The sequence below is a fragment of the Psammomys obesus genome, unplaced genomic scaffold (assembly GCF_907164565.1).
Source record: "Psammomys obesus unplaced genomic scaffold, mPsaObe1.curated_primary_1811, whole genome shotgun sequence".
Lineage (NCBI taxonomy): Eukaryota > Metazoa > Chordata > Mammalia > Rodentia > Muridae > Psammomys > Psammomys obesus.
Genome location: NW_026593286.1, coordinates 274,934 through 295,363, shown reverse-complemented (window position 1 = coordinate 295,363; position 20,430 = coordinate 274,934). Strand labels below are relative to the sequence as shown.

The 20,430-nt window shown below is 42.3% G+C and overlaps 1 protein-coding gene across 1 annotated transcript in view; it reads right to left on the bottom strand.

Annotated features, from left to right (window-relative positions):
* Stk25 (serine/threonine kinase 25) overlaps window positions 1-8,416 on the bottom strand; it is a 30,400-nt gene extending 21,984 nt beyond the window's left edge. Inside the window, exon 1 of the mRNA XM_055616625.1 lies at window positions 8,297-8,416. The gene's annotated coding sequence lies outside the window, so the exon portion shown is untranslated. The remainder of the gene's footprint in view (window positions 1-8,296) is intronic.
* Window positions 8,417-20,430: the final 12,014 nt, after the last annotated feature.

Below are 20,430 nucleotides of genomic sequence, written 5' to 3'. Positions count from 1 at the left end.
AAAAAAAAAAAAAAAAAAAAAAAACAAGAAGGAATTCAGAATCATCTTTGCCATTGTACATAGCTCAAGGGCAGTCAAAGCTACCCTATCTCATAAAACAAACCAGAAAAGCTAATAAAGAAGGAAGCAACAGTTAACAAATGCATGGTGTTCTTTCAGAGGACCTGTGTTCAGTTCCCTAAAATCCCACAGGGCAGCTCACCACCACCTGTAACTCCAATTCCATGGAACCTCACACCTTTGGCCTCATGAGCACCTGAACACACATGCATATACTGACACGTGGATACCCAAACATACACATAATTTAAAATTTTTAAAACTCTTTAAGAGAAAAAAGAAAAACAACCAGGCATAGGAACATATCCCATTAATCCCCCCCCCCCCATACGTAGGAGGCAGAGACAGGCAGATCTCTGAGGTCCAGACCAGCCAGGGTTACACAGTGAGATTCTCTCCCAAAAGTAAATAAATAGGGCTGGAGAGACGGCTCAACAGTTAGGGTACCTGCTGCTCTCGCAAAGGGCCTGAGCTTGGTTTCCAGCACCAAGTTGTTTTCTGTAACAGAAATCGTAACACAACTGTAACTCCAGCTCCAATGCCCTCTTCTGGACTATACAAGCTCTGAATTCATGTGCAAATCAATCAATCAATCAATCAATCAATCTCTTACAGACACAGAATTAAAAATAAAAATAAGGGGCTGGAGAGATGGCTCAGTTTCCTACAGAAGAGCAAGTTTGATTTCCATCCTCATGGTGGCTCACAATTATCCTAACTCCAGTTCCACAGGATCTGTTGACCTCTTCTGACCCCCACAGACCCCAGGCATATACATGGCTCATATACATACATACATACATACATACACACATACATACACACATATATACATACATACACACATTCAGGCAAAACATCCATATACAAACATTTTTTAATTTATTTAATTTTATTTTATGTGCATTAGTGTGAAGGTGTCAGACCCCTTGGAATGAATTGGTGTTAGAGACAGTTATAAGCTGCCATGTGGGTACTGGGAATTGAACCCAGGTCCTTCACAAGAGCAGACAGTGCTCTTAACCACTGAGCCATCTCTCCAGCCCCCCTATACATAAACATTTTTAAATGAAATAAAATATACATTTATACACATAAAACTAAATAAATTTGTAAATTAAATTAATCAATTAAATATTTAAGACAAGCATAATTGCACACACCTTTAATATCAGTGCTCCAAATACAGAGGCCTGTAGATCTCTATGACTGCAAAGCTAGCCTGGTCTACATAGAGAGTTCTCATAAGCTAGGACTACATATGAGACCCTGTCTCAATAAAATAACATAAAATAAAAATACACTAATTTAATTTTAATTTAAAATTTAAAGGTAATAGAGAAGCCTGTACAATGATTAGGGATGAAGTGATTGTCAACCTAGAACTAGTTCAGTGTGAGATATCATTTGAATACATTTCTATTACTCAGGCAAGCAAGACATTTGGAAGCAAATGTAGCAGTTATACCAGGAGGCAGAGGCAAGTGAATCTCTGTGAGTCTGAGGCCAGCCTGTCTAAATCACGAGTTCCAGGACAGCCAGAGCTACAGTGAAACTATGTCTTAGAAACAGACAAACATACAAAAACATGCCAGTTATCTATTAAGCCACAATGGCCACTATTTATTTTGATTTTGAATCTGCAGTTCAGAAGTTCTTAATGCCCCACGAGGATCTTCTTTCAAGATAAATTACCCTGATTTACCCATGCTGAGCACTCAGCCAAGGCTGGGAGCCAAGGTCCTGGTTCCCTCCACACTGCCCAAGCTTCCGCATCATGTGGTAGGGCAGGAGGGCTAGAATGATTGCATGTGTCAGCTCAGGCAGTTATAACATACTGAAGCCTGGTCACTTTGACAAGAAAAAACTAATTCCCACAGTTCTGGAAACTGGGAGCCCAAAATGAAGATATAGGTGTTTCAGTTCCTGACCAGGAGGCCTGCATACTACTGCCTTCTCATAGGACAAAAAGAGAGTGGGGTTCTGGCATCTCTTCTTAGAATGATGTTAACCCTCTCATTATGTCTCCACCCTGAAACTTTATTTAGCTTCACCTCTTGTAGACTCCATTTCCAAATACAGTCTCTCTGAGACTCAGGGTTTTGGGTTTCTTTTGCTGTGAAGAGACAGACTGAAGAAGACACCCAGTGTCAAATTCTGCCCTCTACATGCAAGTGTACCAACACATACACACATACAGAGATAGAGAGAGAGAGAGAGAGAGAGAGAGAGAGAACACAGAGAATACAGAGAACAAGGAAATTTTGAGGCTCCAGGCCACAGTGCATTTCTTTCCACCTAGACTTCATACCAGGAGTGACTTGCACTTTCTGATACTATTTGAAAAGATACCAGCTAAGACCTTCCAGACTTGAAGAAAGGCATAAAGGCTCATAAAAATGCCCTCTGGGGGCCAGGAGCAGAAATAAAAAGCATCTCCCTTCTGCTGCAGCCCAGAGAAACTACACAGCTCCAGGGATAAAGAGTTCATCATGCAGTGTGACAGCCAGAGAGAAACTGCTATTTACTGAGGAACAACAACCTGATCAGAAACAGCAGAGTGGTGCTGAGATGACACCAGGGCTCAGAGAGTGATAAGCACGAACTCCATTGACCTATAACCCCAGCCATTAGTGGCACTTTGTAAGATCCGTTGTCTAGTTCTCTTAGATTACTTGTGGGGTTTTGCTGTTGTGTGAGTTTGTTCTCTCTCCTCCCCTTCATCCTTCCCTCCTTCCCTCTTTTTTCCTCCACCCACTCCCTTCCCCCTTTTCAGCCTCCCTATTTCCCTCATTCTCTTTCTCTCCCTTCCTCTGTCTCCCTCCCCCCACCCCTGTATAGTATATATAGTTTGGATCTATGTTCTCCCACTTCACAGCCACAGGCTGCCTTTTATTTCTGATAATAATTTCCTGTTACACAAAAGCTTTACACACACACACACACACACACACACACACACACACACACACCCCATGTGTTGAATTTCTGATATCCCTGCCTTATCCATGCCTGCTTTATGCATTGCTGGGTATTTAAACCAGGTCCCATTTGTCTGTTTTTCCTTTTAAAATGACATTCAAAAAATTAATACTATGACCAATATCAGGGAGTCTTTCCTCTCTACTTCTCGAAGTCTTTTTTTGTTTTTTGAGATAGGGTTTATTTGTGTAGCCATGACTGTCCTGGACTTGCTTTGTAGACTAAGATGGCTTCAAACTCACAGTGATCTGCCTGCCTCTGCCTCCCTGAGTGCTGAGATTAAAGGTGTGTGTAAAAAGAACTTTTATTTGACTGTTAATTGTTGTCTCAGAGTAATACTTTCTCTGTCTGCTAAGCTAGGCCTAGTACTAGAAGCTTCTAGCTTCTGTACAATCTAACCTAGGCCTAGAATGTTTTCAGGCTCTGACTTACTGCTTAATAAGTTCACCCTTTCTTGTTCCTTCTGAGCTCATAACTGACTGGTTCAACTCTGCAGTTCTGGCTCAAACTACTCTGCCAGATGACTTTTTCAATCTGGCTTTTCAGTCAGCCTCTGAATTGCTCTGCTTGACCTCAAACTAAGTATAGCCATCTTTTCTATTCTTCTGGCTTCTCATTCTCTGGCTTGTTCTATCTTCACCAGTGTCTAGTTTGTTCTCTGATTCAACCTCTCTCTATAAAACAGTTCTGGTAAAACTGTCTCCCCTCTCTCTCTTTTTTTCTCTCTTTCCCTCCCACTCTCATTTTCTGTGTTGCTTCCTTAAGTAGCTTCCCTTTCCTCTCTCTTCTTGAGAGTTGGGCATATCCTATTCTGTCAAGTCTTTATCTGATTTGTCACTGTTTCTGCCACTCAATTAAACATCACTTTCAAATATGGGTGCTTCCTTCTACAAACTATCTTTGTTTGGGATTAAAGGCATGGATCACTATGTCTGGACCTAAGCTTTTCTTTACCTGAAACTTGCTCTAAACCAGGCCAGCCTTGAACTTAGATCTGCTTGCCTCTGTCTCCTGAATTAAAGGTATGCTGGTATTCCATCCAGACCTAGATCTTTGGATGTGATCTCTTGCCAGAACGACCATGCTCTGAGTTAAAATTCCTCTACTGGTATGCACCACCACAACCTGCTAACTTCTAGAAGTCTTACAGTTTCAAGATCAGGTGTGTAGATCTCTGGTCTATTTGGTGTTGATTTCTATGTATCGTATTTGGCAAGGTATAGCTTCTTTCATTTGTATGTGGCCATTCTGTTTCTTCAGCACTGCATGTTGAAGATTATGTCTTTCCTCTTGTGTTTTCCTGGGATCTTGGTTGAAGACTTGTCTGTTTCCTGAGTCTCTCTATATTCAGTTCTACTACAACCAAATATTCAACACTATACACCTGCAAGAAAGAAATTTCTTTCTCCCAGATCTGAAGGCTGAAGAGGCCAAGGTCAAGATGCTGACATATGGTGAGGGCCTTCCTACTGCATCTTTTCACAATGGAAGGACAAGGAGACAGAAGGTGGATGGCTAGGAGTTGCTCCATTGGAAATAGTCGATTCACAAGGGTGAAATCCTCACAATATCATTGCTGTTGAAGGCCTTATTTCTTAGTACTATTGTAATGGTAACTGAACTTCAACATGAGTTTGAAGGAGATAAACATTCACAGAAATGCACAGATAAAATACACAGAAATTATGTATTTGTAGGTTTATTCCTGGGCTTTATTCTGTTCCATTTGTCTATGTATCTGTTTTTACTCCAATATCTTATGTTTCTGTACTGTAGCTTTCAATTATGGTTTATAATAATGAAATATGATGTCTCCAACTTCCATATTTTTAATTTTTTAAATACTTACTTACTTATTTATTTATTTATTTATTTATTTATTTATTTATTTATTTATTTATTTATTTATGTGTATGATGATTTGGCCTACATGTATGCATGTTCACTGTGTGCGTCTGGTGCCATGAAGGTCAGAAGAGGGTGTCTGATCCCTTGGAACTGGAATTATGGATCATAAACCACAAGTGGGTTCTAGAAATTGAACCCAAGTCATTTGAAAAACCAATGAGTGACCTTACACCCATCAGAATGGCCAAGATGAAAAACACAAATGACAATACATGTTGGAGATGTTCTGGAGAAAGGGGAACCCTCCTCCACTGCTGGTGGGAATGTAAACTTGTACAACCACTCTGGAAATCAATTTGGCGCTTTCTCAAACAACTAGGAATAGCACTTCCTCAAGATCCAGCCATACCACTCCTAGGCATATATCCAAAAGAGGCTCAAATACACAATAAGGACATTTGCTCAACCATGTTTGTATCAGCCTTATTTGTAATAGCCAGAAACTGGAAACAACCCAGATGCCCCTCAACTGAAGAGTGGATGCAGAAATTGTGGTACATCTACACAATGGAGTATTGCTCTGCAATGAAAAATAAGGAAATCATGCAATTTGCAGGTAAATGTTGGGACCTGGAAAGGATCATCCTGAGTGAGCTGTCCCAGAAGCAGAAAGACACACACGGTATATACTCACTCATTTAGACTTATAGGATAAACCTAAAATCTGTCCATCTAAAGAAACTAATCAAGAGAGAGGACCCTGACTAAAACGCTCAATCCCCATCCCGAAAGGCAAAGAGGATGGACATTAGAAGAAGAAGAAAGCAGGAAACAACCTAGGAACCTGCCACAGAGGGCCTCTGAAAGGCTCTGCCCTGCAGACTATCAAAGCAGATGCTGAGACTTTATGGCCAACTGTTGGGCAGAGTGCATGGAATCTTATGTAAGAAGTGGGAAATAGTAGGTTATGGAGAGGACAGGAACCCCACAAGGAGAGCAACAGAACTAGAAGATTTGAACACAGGGTCTTCCCAGAGACCCATACTCCAACCAAGTACCAGGCATAAGGATAACCTAGAACCCCTGCGCAAATGTAATCCATGGCAGTTTAGTGTCTAAGTGAATTACATAGTAATGGGAAGAGGGACTGCCTCCGACACAATCTGATAGGCCTGCTCTTTGATCACCTCCCCCTGAGGGGAGAGAAGTCAAACCAGGCCACAGAAGATGACAATGCAGCCATTCTGGATGTGATCTGATAGACTAAGATCAGATGGAAGGAGAGGAGGACCTCCCCTATCAGTGGACTTGGGGAGGGACATGCATGAAGAAGGGGGAGGGAGGGTGAGATGAGGAGGGGAGGAGGGAGGGGCTTATGGGGGGATATAAAGTGAATAAAGTGTAAAATAATAATAATAATAATAATAATAATAATAATAATAATAATAGGAAAAAAAGAAAAGAAAAACCAATGAGTGCTCTAAACCATGAGCCATCTCTCCAACCCCTTCCATCTTCTTTGTTTATTACTATTGTTTTCTGTTTTGTTTTGTTTTGTTTTGTTTTGTTTTGTTTTGTTTTTTGCCAATGCTGGGGATATACTTCAGGCTACCACACATATTTTTTGAGACAAGGTCTCCTTATACAACCCAGGCTGGCCTTGAAGCTACAATCCTCTTGCCTCCTTGTTTCCTCTAGGGATTACATGTATATGTCTCACATCCTAGCTTCAGCTATGTTCCTTCTCCAGATGGCATTAGCTATTTGGGATTCCCTGTGATTCAATATGAACTTTAGGATTGTTTTTCTATTCCTATGAAGAATGCTTTCTGCTAAGGCAGCAGGGGAACTGCAGACTCCTCAGGTAGTACAGACCAGCCCATTTCCTTCTTAGTACCCTCACCTTTAGAGGGGGTGATAAATATGTCTGTTATGAAACTCAATAGTTAAAAGTACTTACTGTGCCATGCAGTGATGGCACACACCTTTAATCATCCCAGCACTTGGGAGGCTGAGGCAGGTGGGTATCTGAGTTTGAGACCAGCCTGGTCTATAGAGTGAGTTCAAAAGGACTACACAGAGAAATCCTGTCTCCTGTCTGAAGAAGAAGAAGAGGAAGAGGAAGGGGAAGGGGAAGAAGAAAGGAGACGAGGAGGGAGGAGGGCACTTGCTGCTCTGCCAGAAGACCTGATTTTGTTTCCTAGCTCCTGTCTTAGCAGCTCATAAGCACCTATACCTCCAGCTACAGGGAATCTGACACCCTCTTCTGTCCTCTACAAGCACACAGACACACACACACACACACACACATCATACACACAAACATGTATGCACATAAACTAAAATAAATCTTTTCTGCTTTTTGAGACAGGGTCTCACTGGATGACCTGGAACTATGTTGACTAGGCTGGCCTCAAACTTACAGAGATCCTCCTGATTCTGTCTACAGAGTGCTGAGATTAAAGGCATGTGCTGCCATGCCTGGGTAAAAATAAACCTTAAAAAGAAAGTCAAAAGGGGAGGGATATTGTCCACACTGCAGAACCACTGCCAGAGGTTCCTCCCACCTCCACTTTAAGAAAAGGGTCTCCCTGTGTAGGCTTGGATGTCTTTGGAGTCACTGTATAAACCAGGCTAGCCTCAAACTCACAGAGACCCACCTGTCCCTTCCAGGACTACATAATGAGACCCTGTCTCAAAGCAAAACAAAACAACAACAACAAAAATAGGTGAGTGTCACCATGCCCAGATGCAATCCGAAGGCAAGCCCATGATCTTATAAACCGGGATGGGGAAACCGATGGAAAGTGGGAAGTACTAGTGATTCAGAACCCTGAGTTCTGGACAAATGGACTCAACAAAGGTGGACAATGCAGACTGAAAGCATACCTGGGTCTGCCCAGGAATCAACAGCTCCTGATCCCAGCCCTATGCCAATGATAACTGTGCTGGGCTGAGATGCCTGGCAGCTGGAGTCTGGCAGCTTCCTGTTCAGTTTCAACACTAACCATGAGATGTGTGCAGAGGAGTTTTCTAGTGCCTTGTAGGGTATCTTTAAGGCAGCAGCAAAGCAGGTGAAGCATAGGCAGGGTGATGAGCTTAAGCAGAAAGAAAAACAGGAGGACCATGCTGTAGAGGCCCCACTGCCCACCTCCAGAGCACTCTTAGCCCAGAGCCAGCCACACCAAACAATGTCCCTATGAAATTCAAGAACTTTCTTTTATTTTTCCAGGCAGGTTCAGATTTGAGGTAGACTGTAGTACTCTACTCAAACCTGTGTTTTGTCTGATTCTCCTTCTGCTCTCAATACTAGCTGTGTTAGTCAGGGTTTTCTAAAGTAACAACATTTATAGAAATTATACACACACACATGCATATATACATTGGATTTACTAGAATGACTTACAGGCTGCAGTCCAGCTAGTCCAACAAAGGCTGGCTGTGAACAGGATATCCAAGAATCCAGTAATTGCTCAGTTCATGAGGCTGGATGTCTCAGCTGGTCTTCAGTATAAGCTGGAATCAGGAAGTAGGCTCTAATGCCAGTGAAGGAATGGACTTGCTAATTGGTTGAAAGGAAGGAGGCAAAGAACAAAAACTTCCTTATACATGTCCTTATATAAGCTTCCAGCAGAAGGTGTGACCAGATGAGAGGTGAGTGTTCCCAGGTCAGATGATCTGAATTGAATGTGTGTCTTCCCCCTTCAAATCCCTTCATAGTTGTGCCCTCTATTGGGGGGTTTTAATTAATTCCTGATGTAGTCAACTTGGCAGCCATAAATATCCATCACACTGGCTCTAGTCTTCTTGACTTACAGCTTTACCCTGTCTCCCCCTCTCTATGAGGCAAGAGGGAAAAGCCTAGGCAAAAGAACTCATATGCCCTCCTTCCTGGAACCCCAAAGACAGGCTCCCACAGACTGAGGAAAGCTGAGCACTTTCCATCCCTACTTTTCTCCCTTGCCTTCTAGGACTGAGTCACCCATGCTGCATAATGTTGAAGATTAGCTTAGTTTGTAGTTTGTAAAAACTACAAACACAGTTTCTATTAAAATAAGTATTGAGTCTTGAAAAAAGAAAAGAAAAAGAAAAGAAGGACGAAAAGGCTCATCAACTCTGAAACTGAGTCATTTTCATGCCCTTCTTGTCTCATTTTTCTCTCATTACCCATCCCTGGGGCCTTTGAAGAATCCCGGTTTTGCACACAGAAGTGCACACAAAGGCAGCCTGTGCCCTTTCTTCTGCACAGCACGAACAGAACTCCCCACACAGACACCTGCCTGATCTTTCTGACAGCAGATAAGATTTTAAATCTAGGCCAATACCTATGAGTGGAATGTTGTCCTATTATGAACTTGAGGTGTGTCCTGACCTTTGCTGTACTATGACCCCTATGATGATGTCACATGAGAGCACAGGAACATTTCCTGGAGGGGAATCAGTGAGTCAATGGTGCAAACATCTGAAATTATAAAAAGGACATTGCCCTCCATAGAATTCACATTCCTGTTCTCACCCATAGAAGGTGGGATCTTTCCTCCCCTAGGACAGCATTTATAAAATCTCAGGGCGGCTCACCTGGCTCTCTCATACTTGAGAGGAGGGTTTCTTATTATCCTGAGCCATGGGAGAAGCTGACTAGCATGTTCAAGACCTCCTCATAGCCAGAGCCCAGCTGAGCTGAGTGCTTTGTGTGAGAGTATCCCATCCATTGAACTGGAGTTACAGACAGCGATGAGCTGTCATATGGGTGCTGGGAATTGAACCTTGGTCTTCTGGAAGAGCAGACAGTGCTCTTAACCACTGAGTCATCTCTCCAGCCCCCTGGTGTATTCTTTTTTTTTAACTTTTATTAATTACACTTTATTCACTTTGTATCCCCCCATAAACCCCTCCCTCCTCCCCTCCTAATCCTACCTTCCTTCCCCCTTCTTCACCCCTGGTGTATTTTTTAAATTCTGTGACCATGGTTTTAAAAACTCATTTGGTCCATAGATCTGCAAAGCACAATGCTATGAGTCCACTATTAAAGATGAAAAAACAGTGGCCTCAAGTCTGAGGCCAGCCTAGTATAAAAAGCAAATTTTAGGCCAGTGAGGACTCTATAGTGAGATTCTAGCTAAGAATTAAAAAATTGAAGTAAGGGCTCCCACTTCAGTGTGACAGAATAGACAAGATTCAAGAGGTCTCCCTTTCCTCACAAAACCCTTTAAAAGACAGGATGGGGCTGGTGAGGTGGCTCAGGGGGTAAAGTACTTGCCTCGCAAGCCTGGTGACATGAGTTTAATCCCCTGAGTCCACAGGAGGTAGAAGGAGGGAACCAAGGCCACACTTATCCTCTGACCTCCACAATTCACTCTGTGGCACATATATGCCCCCACAGTGATAATATTTAAAAAAAGACAGGATAAGCCAGATTTGGTGGCACATGCCTGTAATCCCAGCATTTGGAGAGGCAGAAGCAAGTGAATTTCTGTGAGTTCTAGGCCAGCCTAATTTACAAAAAAAAATCTATGACAGCCAAGACTACACAGAGAAACCCTGTCTTGGAAAAAAAAAAAAAAAAAAAAAAAAGGCAGGGTAGAAGGATTGTTCCAAGAGCTAAGGGCCAGGAATGTGGTTCAGGAGGCACAGGGGCTTGTCACCAAATTTAACAAGTTAAGCTTGAGCTCTGGGATCCACACCGCAGAAAGAAAGAACCAGCTCTTATAGGCTGTCTTCTGACCTCCACACACTTGTTGTGTGCTCCCTACTTCCACAATCAATCAAATAAACAAACAAGCAAATACATACTTATAGAAACAGAAAAGGCATGGTGGTACATGCCTTTAATCCCAGCGCTCAGAAGATCAAGAGTTCACGTTCACCCTCAGCTACTTAGTGAATTTGAGGTGAGCCTAAGCTACATGACAGCCTGTCTCAAACAAACAAACAAACAAACAAACAAATAAAAAAGTGAAACCTTTTCCTCACAGCACCACAGCTCAAAATGCTGATCATGCTGCTTTACAATTGGGAAAAATAAGCAAGGTGCTATTCACACTGACTCAAAATAATCAGCCCTGGTCCTTCTTGCTCATGCTGCTATGTAGAAAACAAGAATTAAAAAAAATTTTTTTTTCTTGTTTTAAATTATGTATGTGTGAGTGCATGGACTGACTGAGACCAGAATCGGGTATCAGATCTCCTGGGGCAGCTGTGAGCTACCTAATGTGGGTGCAGGGGACCCAGTGTAGGTACTGGGAAACCAGCTCAGGGCCTCTGCAAGAGTCATTGCACTGGCCCCAAAAGAGAGAACTTTTAACAGGGAAAAACATCTGGTTAAATACAGCCCTAAGATGTTTATCTCTTTAAGAAACTTTTGGTGGCTCACACAGATGGCAGTAACGCACCTAGGGACAACAGAGGCAGTTCTGAGACTACTCGGGTGACATTCTGACAGGTGTATCTGACTCTAGGGACCAGCATAGAGGACTCTGATACACCTTCCCCTGCAAACACAGAAAAAAAGTGGGCTACACTGTGGAGGTAGACTGAAAATCACTGGTAAACTCAAGGAAACCCAAGATTCTGTTGGCCCAAGAAGACCAAAAAAAAAAAAAAAGTATTCAAGGACTTCATGACTCATGTTACCTGGAAAAAAAAAAAACATTAACTACTTTAGTCATCCATGCCCTGAGGGGAAAGGATTAAAGTCCACAATATAAATTTGCACACAGTCCCCACAGTGGTCCAGGAACTGAAATGAGCCACCACCTTTCCTAAAGAGTCATGTTTCCAGCAGTGGGGCTTCCAATTAGATTTTACTTGGCTTTAATGTTTGCAGACTCCTCGAGGTTGAAAGAGAATGAAGCCTGTCCTTTCTGAGTCTCTCTAGTCTCTAGAGGAGATCTCTTAAGCTAAGGACCATTAGAAGACTTAAAAATTCTCTCCAAACAAGGAAAAAATAATCTTATCTTTATAATATAAAGATACACTTGATCTTATACACATCATTCTAATTAACTCATGAGTTAAAACATCACACAGCTAGGTCAAGGAGCCACTCAAACATTTGTCCAGGCCCAAACTCTATACGTCTCAGTGAAGTTCTACACTCGACCATCCTGATGCCCTTTATTCATTTATCCGCTACAAAAAAGAAAGAAAATTATGACCCATGAAACTAGAGAAAAATAGCATTATGCCATTTCACGACTCCTGTCCTTCGCCTGCACTCCATTCTTCTTCATCATACATTACCCTCTCTCAGGTTCTTTTCTACTTTCTTTTTTACTATATCCACACCTATATATGTCTACATATATACATATAAGCTAGGATCTGAATATGTAGAACATGTGCTGTTTTTCTGAACTTAAATTTATCTTATTATATTATACTATACTTTCCGAGACCATCCATTCTTCTGAAAATTTAATGGTTTAAGTTTTTTTTTTTTATATATATAGCTGAATAACATTCCATTTTGTGTATGTACCACATTTTTATTATCCATTCATCTCCTAATAGATAACTAGGCTGGTTCCATTTCTTGCTGCCATGAACAAAGCAGCAAAGAGTAAGAATGGGTGTGTGAACATCTCTGTGGTAGGATGTACAGTATTTTGGGCATATGTCTAGGATTAGAATAGCTGGGTCATATGGTAGTCCTTTTTTTTTTTTAATTTTTGAGATGCCTCCAAACTGATCTTTATAATGGCTGTATTAATTGCACTTGGCTGGCAGTAAATAAGGGCACCTCTTTCTCCACATCCTTGCCAACATTTGTCAGATTTCTTTTTTTTTTTAATTAAGTCTACCTTTACTACACATATTTTTAAATTAAAAAAGTATTTATGTGTATGTGTCTGTATGAGTGTATACTACCTGTGTGAAGGGTGTCCTCAGAGGCCAGAGAACACCTTCTGTCTGGTGGTATGAGTGAAAATGGCCTGCACGTGCTTGTATGATTAAATACTTGGTGGAACTGTTTGGGAAGGATTAAGACATATGGCCTTGCAACAGAAATATGTCACTGGGTGTGGGCTTTGCGGTTTCAAAAGCCATTTGGGTTTTTCTCTTCTCTTGATACTTGGAACTGTCTCCTGTGGAATGAAATTCTGTTTAAAAAGGTCTTGTTTATAGCCAAAATTATAGCAAATAAGATTAACTGAAGGCATTTTTAGGAGCAAGACAAGACCAATGCTGGCCTCCCTTCTCTTATTCAGTTATATGCTCCAAGTTTTAACTATAGATGTTAATCATGAAAAAGACATAAAGGTGTCAGAATGGGAATGGAAGAAGTCAAACTATCCTTATTTACAGATAGCAGTCTATACTTTAAAAGTTTAAAGAACGTATCAGAAAATTCTTAGATATAAGTTTGAGGATATAAAATCAATATAAAAAAAAAAACAGCAGCCTGAAGCCAGGCATTAGTGGTGCACATCTTTAGTTCCAGCGCTTGGAGGGCAGAGTCAGGCAGATCTCTGTGAGGCCAAGCTGGTCGGTCTTCCACGCTTCAGGACTGACAGAATAAATATACAGCTGGACATGGTGGTGTATGCCTTTAATCCCAGCACTCAGGGAGTTAGAGGCAGGTGGATCACTTGGTCTAAAAAGTGAGTCCTGGACAGCCAAGGCTACACAGACAAACCCTGTCTTGGAAAAAAAAAGAAAAGAAAAGAAAAGAAAAGAAAAAAAAAAAAAGGAAAAAAGAATCCCCCCCTTTAAAAAAAACATTTAAAAAAAGAATAAATATCGTACATTTATGTGGAATCACAGAAGATCATGAAAACTCAAAGTCATCCTAAGGACTAAGAACATAGCTAAGGTATCACAATATATGACTTCAAACTTTACTGTGGAGCTGAAGTGATAAGACACGCTGGTGCAGGCATGAAAACAGGCAGTCCTGGGTAGGGTTTCTAAGTCTGTAATAAAGACCATGCCCCACAGCAACTTGTGGAGGAAAGGGTCTGTTTCATCACCGAGGGAAGTAAGGGCAGGAAGTCGAAGGGCCTGAATCCTGAGGCAGAAGCCGAGGAGGAACACTAATTGGCTGGAATCTCATGGCTTGCTTAGCCTGCTTTCTTATGCCACCAGGACCACCAGCCCAGGGGTGACACCATCCACGATAGGCTGGTCCCTCTTCCATCAATCATGGATTAAGAAAACACCCTACCTTGTGTCAAATGGACACAGAGACAACCAGCACACAGACCAATGGAAGAGGATAGCGGACCCAGAAATAAGCCAACAGAGCTATGGCTACCTTTTCTTCTGTCTAAATACTGCTCTTGCAGAGGACCTGGTCTGGATTCTCAGCACCCACATCAGGAGGCTTACAATTGCCTGTAATTCCAGTTCCAGAAGACCCAGTGTCCTCTTCTGACCTTTGTGAACCCTGCCCACATGTGCTACTCATACAGACAAGCAGGCACACATACAGGTGAGTATTTTTTTCAAGATTTATTTATTTTGTGTATATGAGCACTTTCCCTGTCACGTTTATGTACACCTCATGCATGTCTGGTACCCACAGAGGTTGGAAGAGACTGTGGGAACTCCTAAAACTGGAGTTATAGGTGGCTGGGACCAAAGTTCGACTCTGCTGGCAGGCTCCAGCAGATTGGCGCCCAGATGTGGGACTTGAGATACAGGGAATCAGTGAAGGGCACCTCGGGTGCTGGCAACTCGAATCATTAAGTAAAAAGGGCACGGTGAGTAAATCCAAGAATAAAAATGGGACAAGGCAGTAGCCTAGTGGTTTTTTGTATGGAATTTAATTAAAGATAGTCTGTATATGCAGCAGGAAACTGAGAAAGTTACTTTCAGTCTCAGAGAGAAGGAGGTTAGAAAGATGGCAGGCTTCAAGACAAAATTATATTAGACCATCAGCTCCTCCAGAGGAGTTGTATTTCCCTCCTGATGACAGTAATTTCTTGTCAGAAGAAGACTTTGAAGATGACTTAGATCCTGATGAGGTTGCAGAGTTGGAGGAAGAACCAGATCAGTAATATTCTGAGAGATACCCTTCGATTCAGGTTGTGCATGTTAAAAGTGTAAGCCTTGGCAAAAAGAAATTTTAAAAGTTGGAATGGAGCTTGGAGGAAATAAACAGAAAAATTGGAGAATTAACAACTAGGGAAAATGAGGCTCAATCTCCCACTCCGACTCCATCATTGGTTGCAGGTTTGGACCCTCCTCCTGGGACTGCTACAGTTGCAGTGGCCCAAAAGACAAGGGGATCTTTTCCTTTGTCCACTGTACGGGCTACTGTATCTCCCTTACAACCTTCTTTACAAGAAGCTAGGCAGAATGGAGAAGATATAACTGAGTTTTATGGTTTTCCAATGCTACAGCAGCCTGATGGACAAGGTAATGTGGCAAGAGTCCATGCTCCTATGTCTTTTAAACAATTAAAAGAATTGAAAGCTGCATGCTCTCAATATGGTTCTACAGCACCTTTTACTCAAGCTCTGTTGGAGTCCTTGTCTGCTGAGGCCTTCTGCCCAGGGGACTGGAAACAATTAACAAGAGCATGCTTATCAGGAGGAGATCATTTACTATGGAAGTCAGCATTTGCAGAGCATTGTCAAGTTACAGCTGAACTTAATCGACCTCAGGGAATTCCTGTAACTTATGACATGCTTGCTGGGGAAGGAATCTACAGGGAAACAGGACAGCAATTGGATTTTGATGTGGCAGTTTATGCTTAAGTGAATGCCGTTGTCCTAAGGGCCTGGAATAAACTTCCACAAATAAGTAGACAGGTGGAAGATTTGTCTAAAATCTGTCAAGGACCTGATGAGTTATTTCAAGATTTTGTGACAAGATTAATGTAAGCAGCAAACAGACTTATAAGCGATGAAAATTCTGGATTATTATTAGTAAAACAATTGGCTTATGAGAATGCTAACAGTGCTTGCCAAGCAGCTTTGAGACCCTTTAGGAAGAAAGGAGATATTTCTGATTATATTAGGTTATATTCTGACATCAGGCCATAGGAAGAAAGGAGATATTTCTGACTATATTAGGTTATGTTCTGACATCGGGCCGTCTTACACTCAAGGAGTAGCGATGGCTGCCGCCCTACAAGGGAAGACTATTAAAGAGGCAGCTTCTCAGTTTTCCCGTACGAAAGCTAATGGTTAATTCTGCTACAAAGCCTCTATGGTCATAAAAATCAGATTCAACAAATAGCAAGGTGTTTTGTCTGTCTGTTTTCAATGTATAAGTTTACTATGATCATTGGTCATTATGTATTTTAAAATCTGTTAACACAAAGTTAACTTACTTAAAACCTAGGATTGGAACCATTCCAAACAACAAATGACATTACTCATATCCCAAAATTTAAAAAACTAAAATGTTTTGCTACAATTGGTATTCCTTCCATTATAAAGACTAATAATGGTACTACATATATTAGTCAAGCTTTTCAACATTTTTATAAGTCATAAAAAATGTATGCCATATAATCCTTTTGAGAGACCAAAAGATTAAAAATCAGCAGTTATTATTAAATTTTAAGGCCTGAACTAGCTGGGTGGAGAGGTCCAGTAATGCCCTGAGGGGAAGAACCCACCTACTGCATTCTTTCCCCACCCACTAGAGATACAATTCCTAGGAAACTGGCTCATCCCCCTAGGGAGAAACACCAGATCATTAATGGTTTGGGGACCTTCCTATAGCCAATCAATTAAAAATGTAGCATTTTGACTGATAGATGCTTGCCAGGCAGGAATCGCCCCTGCCTTGGGCATGCTGGGAGGGACCAGAATCTTTAAATCACCCAACTAACCTGAGCACGGGGCTCTCGGCTCCCACTGCTCCAGTGGTGGGGAGTGTGAGCCCAAGCTGCAGCTTGTAATGATTTATAATAAAAAGAACCTCAGGAAGAATGAAAATAGGACTGGCTATGGGATTTTGGTCTGATTCTGGTTTTCAGCAGACCAAAACAAGCTTGCTTCAGAAACTCTTGGGAGGCCCTATAACTGCCTATGTAAATTCTCCTTATGCTTTGTTGTTTGGAAATGTTAACAAAATTCAAACTTTAATGTTTCTTGACATCAATGTAAACTGACAAACTGTATTTGTAAGCTTTCAAATGGTTCTGGTTGTTCGACAGCCTTTTACTATGGTTCCTGTGAATGTTTCTCAGACTTGATATTTGTACAAGAAGTCATCTTTTAAGTCACTTTTATGGAGTGTTATTTTGGATCTGGCTTGTTATTAGGAGCACATCTCCTATCAGTGACAATTAAAACCTTCCTGAAGGCCTTTTAGAATGTTAAAGCTGAGCTGATCTGCCTAAGATTTAAACCCCAGTGTCTACCCTAGCAGAGATTGTTAGCCAATGATGGATAAGATGTCTCTGAGGTATATTTGACCTAAAACAGACATGAACGATGAAATTCATGTACCAATATTCAATTCTTATATATATATATATATATATATATTACAAGAAAGACAACCTAAGACAGGCACAATCTTCTGCTCCATAAGTTATGGTCAATTAAAAAATAATAATAAAGGGAGACCTGTTGGGAGCCGCTGGTCTACCAGATGCTTTGATATTGAAATCTCAGCAGAAAGACTGCCTTCACCATGGCCTTCATTGGAGTCAGTAAAAAATTTCCAAGTCTCTCTCCTTTTGTTTGAGACAACAGGTGGGGTACCTTGTCAAAATCACACCTCTTGTTTCACCTCCTTGTGAATTTAACTCATTATGCTGAGCTGCTTTTACTCTGGCTTAAAAGCAGTCCTGAAATAAAGCAAGGCATCTAGCCTCCACTAGAGCCTCTCAGAAAGGTCCCATGTGTTGTGTGTTAGTTTATTAATTTTAATCCTCACTCCTGACTCAAGAAATGTTCGGCTCTGCTGGCAGGCTCCAGCAAAGGGGGGAGAGAGAGAGAGTGGAATGTTGGTGTTTATCTGGGATTACAGGAATGTGCCGTCCATATCCATTTTGCATTAACTTTCATATCTACATTTATGGTTTCCTCTGTAAGACTGCAAATACTTTGTTCAAAACAAGAGCTTGGTAGGTCTTACCTGTGATGATTGTTTCTACTTTTGTTATTTCATCTTTATTTTTTTCAGAGTTGAGAACTGAACCCAGGGCCTTAGTGTTTGCTAGGCCAGTGTTCCACCAGTGAGCTACATCCCAACCCCTGTTTCTGCTTTTGTAGGCCCAGTTCAGTTGTGGTGGAAATCAAGCCTCTTCTTCTGTGGGTGACTGTGGGCTGACCTTCACTTGCTGCATGCCACACTATGCTGTTCCACAGACACTACTCATGAGAGTTAATAATTGGAGATGGCATATGTGTGCCCCAGGCTCCTTTGTTCAGTGGCTCAGCTCTAGGCTTAGGTCACCTTTGCCAAATTATACCAACACTCAAATAAGGAGGCAGGGGAACAGGACAACCAGAAAATGTCAGCATATCTTTCTGGAAAGTCTTGTCCTCAGGGGTAAAGGTGCTCCTTTCCTCTGCAGAAGCTGAACTAGGTGTCAAGAAGAGGACCTGGAGGAGATCACAGCCAGAGAGACATCTGGTATACCTTAGGCCAGAATGAGGTGGTATGCTATTCTAATTGATCCCTTGGAAAAATGGGGAGAGAAACTTGGATATTCGATAAGCACACACTCCTTCCTCAAAGAAAGTGAAGCCAAGGCCTCAATTTCATTATCTAGCCCCCTTATGAGCAAAGCCTCCACTGAGAAAACATAATCTTAGGGCCAGGAGCTGCCAGGTTCCTTGAGGATTGCACATTTTGCTGAAAGGCAAATGGCCTCACATATGAGTCACCCACTCTGTGCCAGAGCTCAGAGGTGTAATATAGCTGAATGGTCTGACCAGATCTATAGTGCTCTATCCCACCATTCTACACGACCTATGCTCAGGAAACCTATGTGCAGAGAGAGGAATGTGGGAAAGAATCAGGCAGTGTATGTGTATGTGTGTGTAGGGTGGATTCAAAAGACTTGGAGGAAGAAACAAGGGTCAGGACTGAGGAGAGGTAATGAGCCATGTGGCAGAACTTAAATTAGTATAAACTGGTAAGTTTAAGTGATATGAGATAGTTGGGAACAAGCCTAAGCTAAGGCCAAGCCTTCATATTAATAAAGTCTTCATGTCCTTACTTAAGTGGCTGGTGTGTCAAGACAGTCTGGTGATAGACCCCTCCATGAGCTGGGAGCAGGTTTATGGGTTATGACTTCAGGCGATGCTTCAGTACTCTTCCCCCAAGGTTGTTCAGCCTCTTCCTCAGCTTTAGGACACACATCTGTGCCACCAGTCCAACCTGGAAACAGGGAGAGGCCAGAACCAACATGGACATTTAAAGTGCCAGGTTCCCTCATCACTTGCCTTCCTCGCTGGTTAGTTAGCAGCTGGCATTTGCTTGTTTCCCTAGGGCTCCATGGCCATTAGACATTACGCCTCACCCCACAATCACCTATCTGCCTCACTGACCCTTGAGCCCCTGATTCCCTCCAGGTCAAGATTTCAAAAGCTGCTTCTGACTCCTCCTCCTCAGACCTCACAGTTGAGTCACTGGTCTCCTCTGCTGTTTCTTCAGCCCTCAGGGGCTGGTCTAACTTGTCAGTCCCCTACAGCAAAGCATCTTTGTGGATTCCTCTCCAGTGTGCATTCATGTGTGTGTGTGTGTGTGTGTGTGTGTACTGCAGAGCCAGCTCCCAGGAGCTCCCAGTTACACAGCCATGTTCCTATTCTGTCAGTGGATCAAGGGCTCCCTTAGAACAATGACTGCAGAGGGGTTGGGCAGGAAAAAGCCTAGGAATAACTAGTAATAGGTGACACAATGCCCTTGTCATTGTCCTTGGGATAGCTCAGCAGCTGCTGGCCAGTGTGGAAGGAGAATAGCCAAAACAAACAAACAAACAAACAAATGTAAGATGGATGTCAGGATAAAACCCTGCTGGATACCACCCCCAGGGCAGAGGAAATGGGTCCTTCTACCAGCCCCGCCCTCTACCTGGCCCCTGGGGTCCCTGCCAGTTACTCAAGCTTCTCCCTTCTCCACTGAATCACTTTGTGAAGACTGTTGCTCCCTCTCTGTCTGTGTCTCCTCTGGCAGGTGGAAAAGGTAACTACAAACCTCCATCTCTCCTAGGACTGAAAAGGGCGAGGAACTGAGAGACCAAAAAGATTAAAAATTAGTAGCTATTATTAATTAAGGCCTGTGGATGGAGAAGTCTAGTAATGCCCTGAGGGGAAGGACTGCCTTACTGCATTCTTTCTCCACCCACTAGAGATAACAGTTGCTAGGAAACTGGCCCATCCCCCTAGGGAGGGACACCAGGTCATTAATGGTCTGTGAACCTTCCTATAGCCAATCAATTCAAAATGTAGCATTTTGACCAATAGATGCTTGCCAGGCAGGAATCGCCCCTGCCTTGGGCATGCTGGGAGGGACCAGAATCTATATATTACCCAACTAACCTGGGCGCAGCATGCTTGGCTCCCACCACTTTGGCGGTGGGGTTGTGTGGGCCCAAGCTGCAGCTTGTAATTTACAATAAAAAGA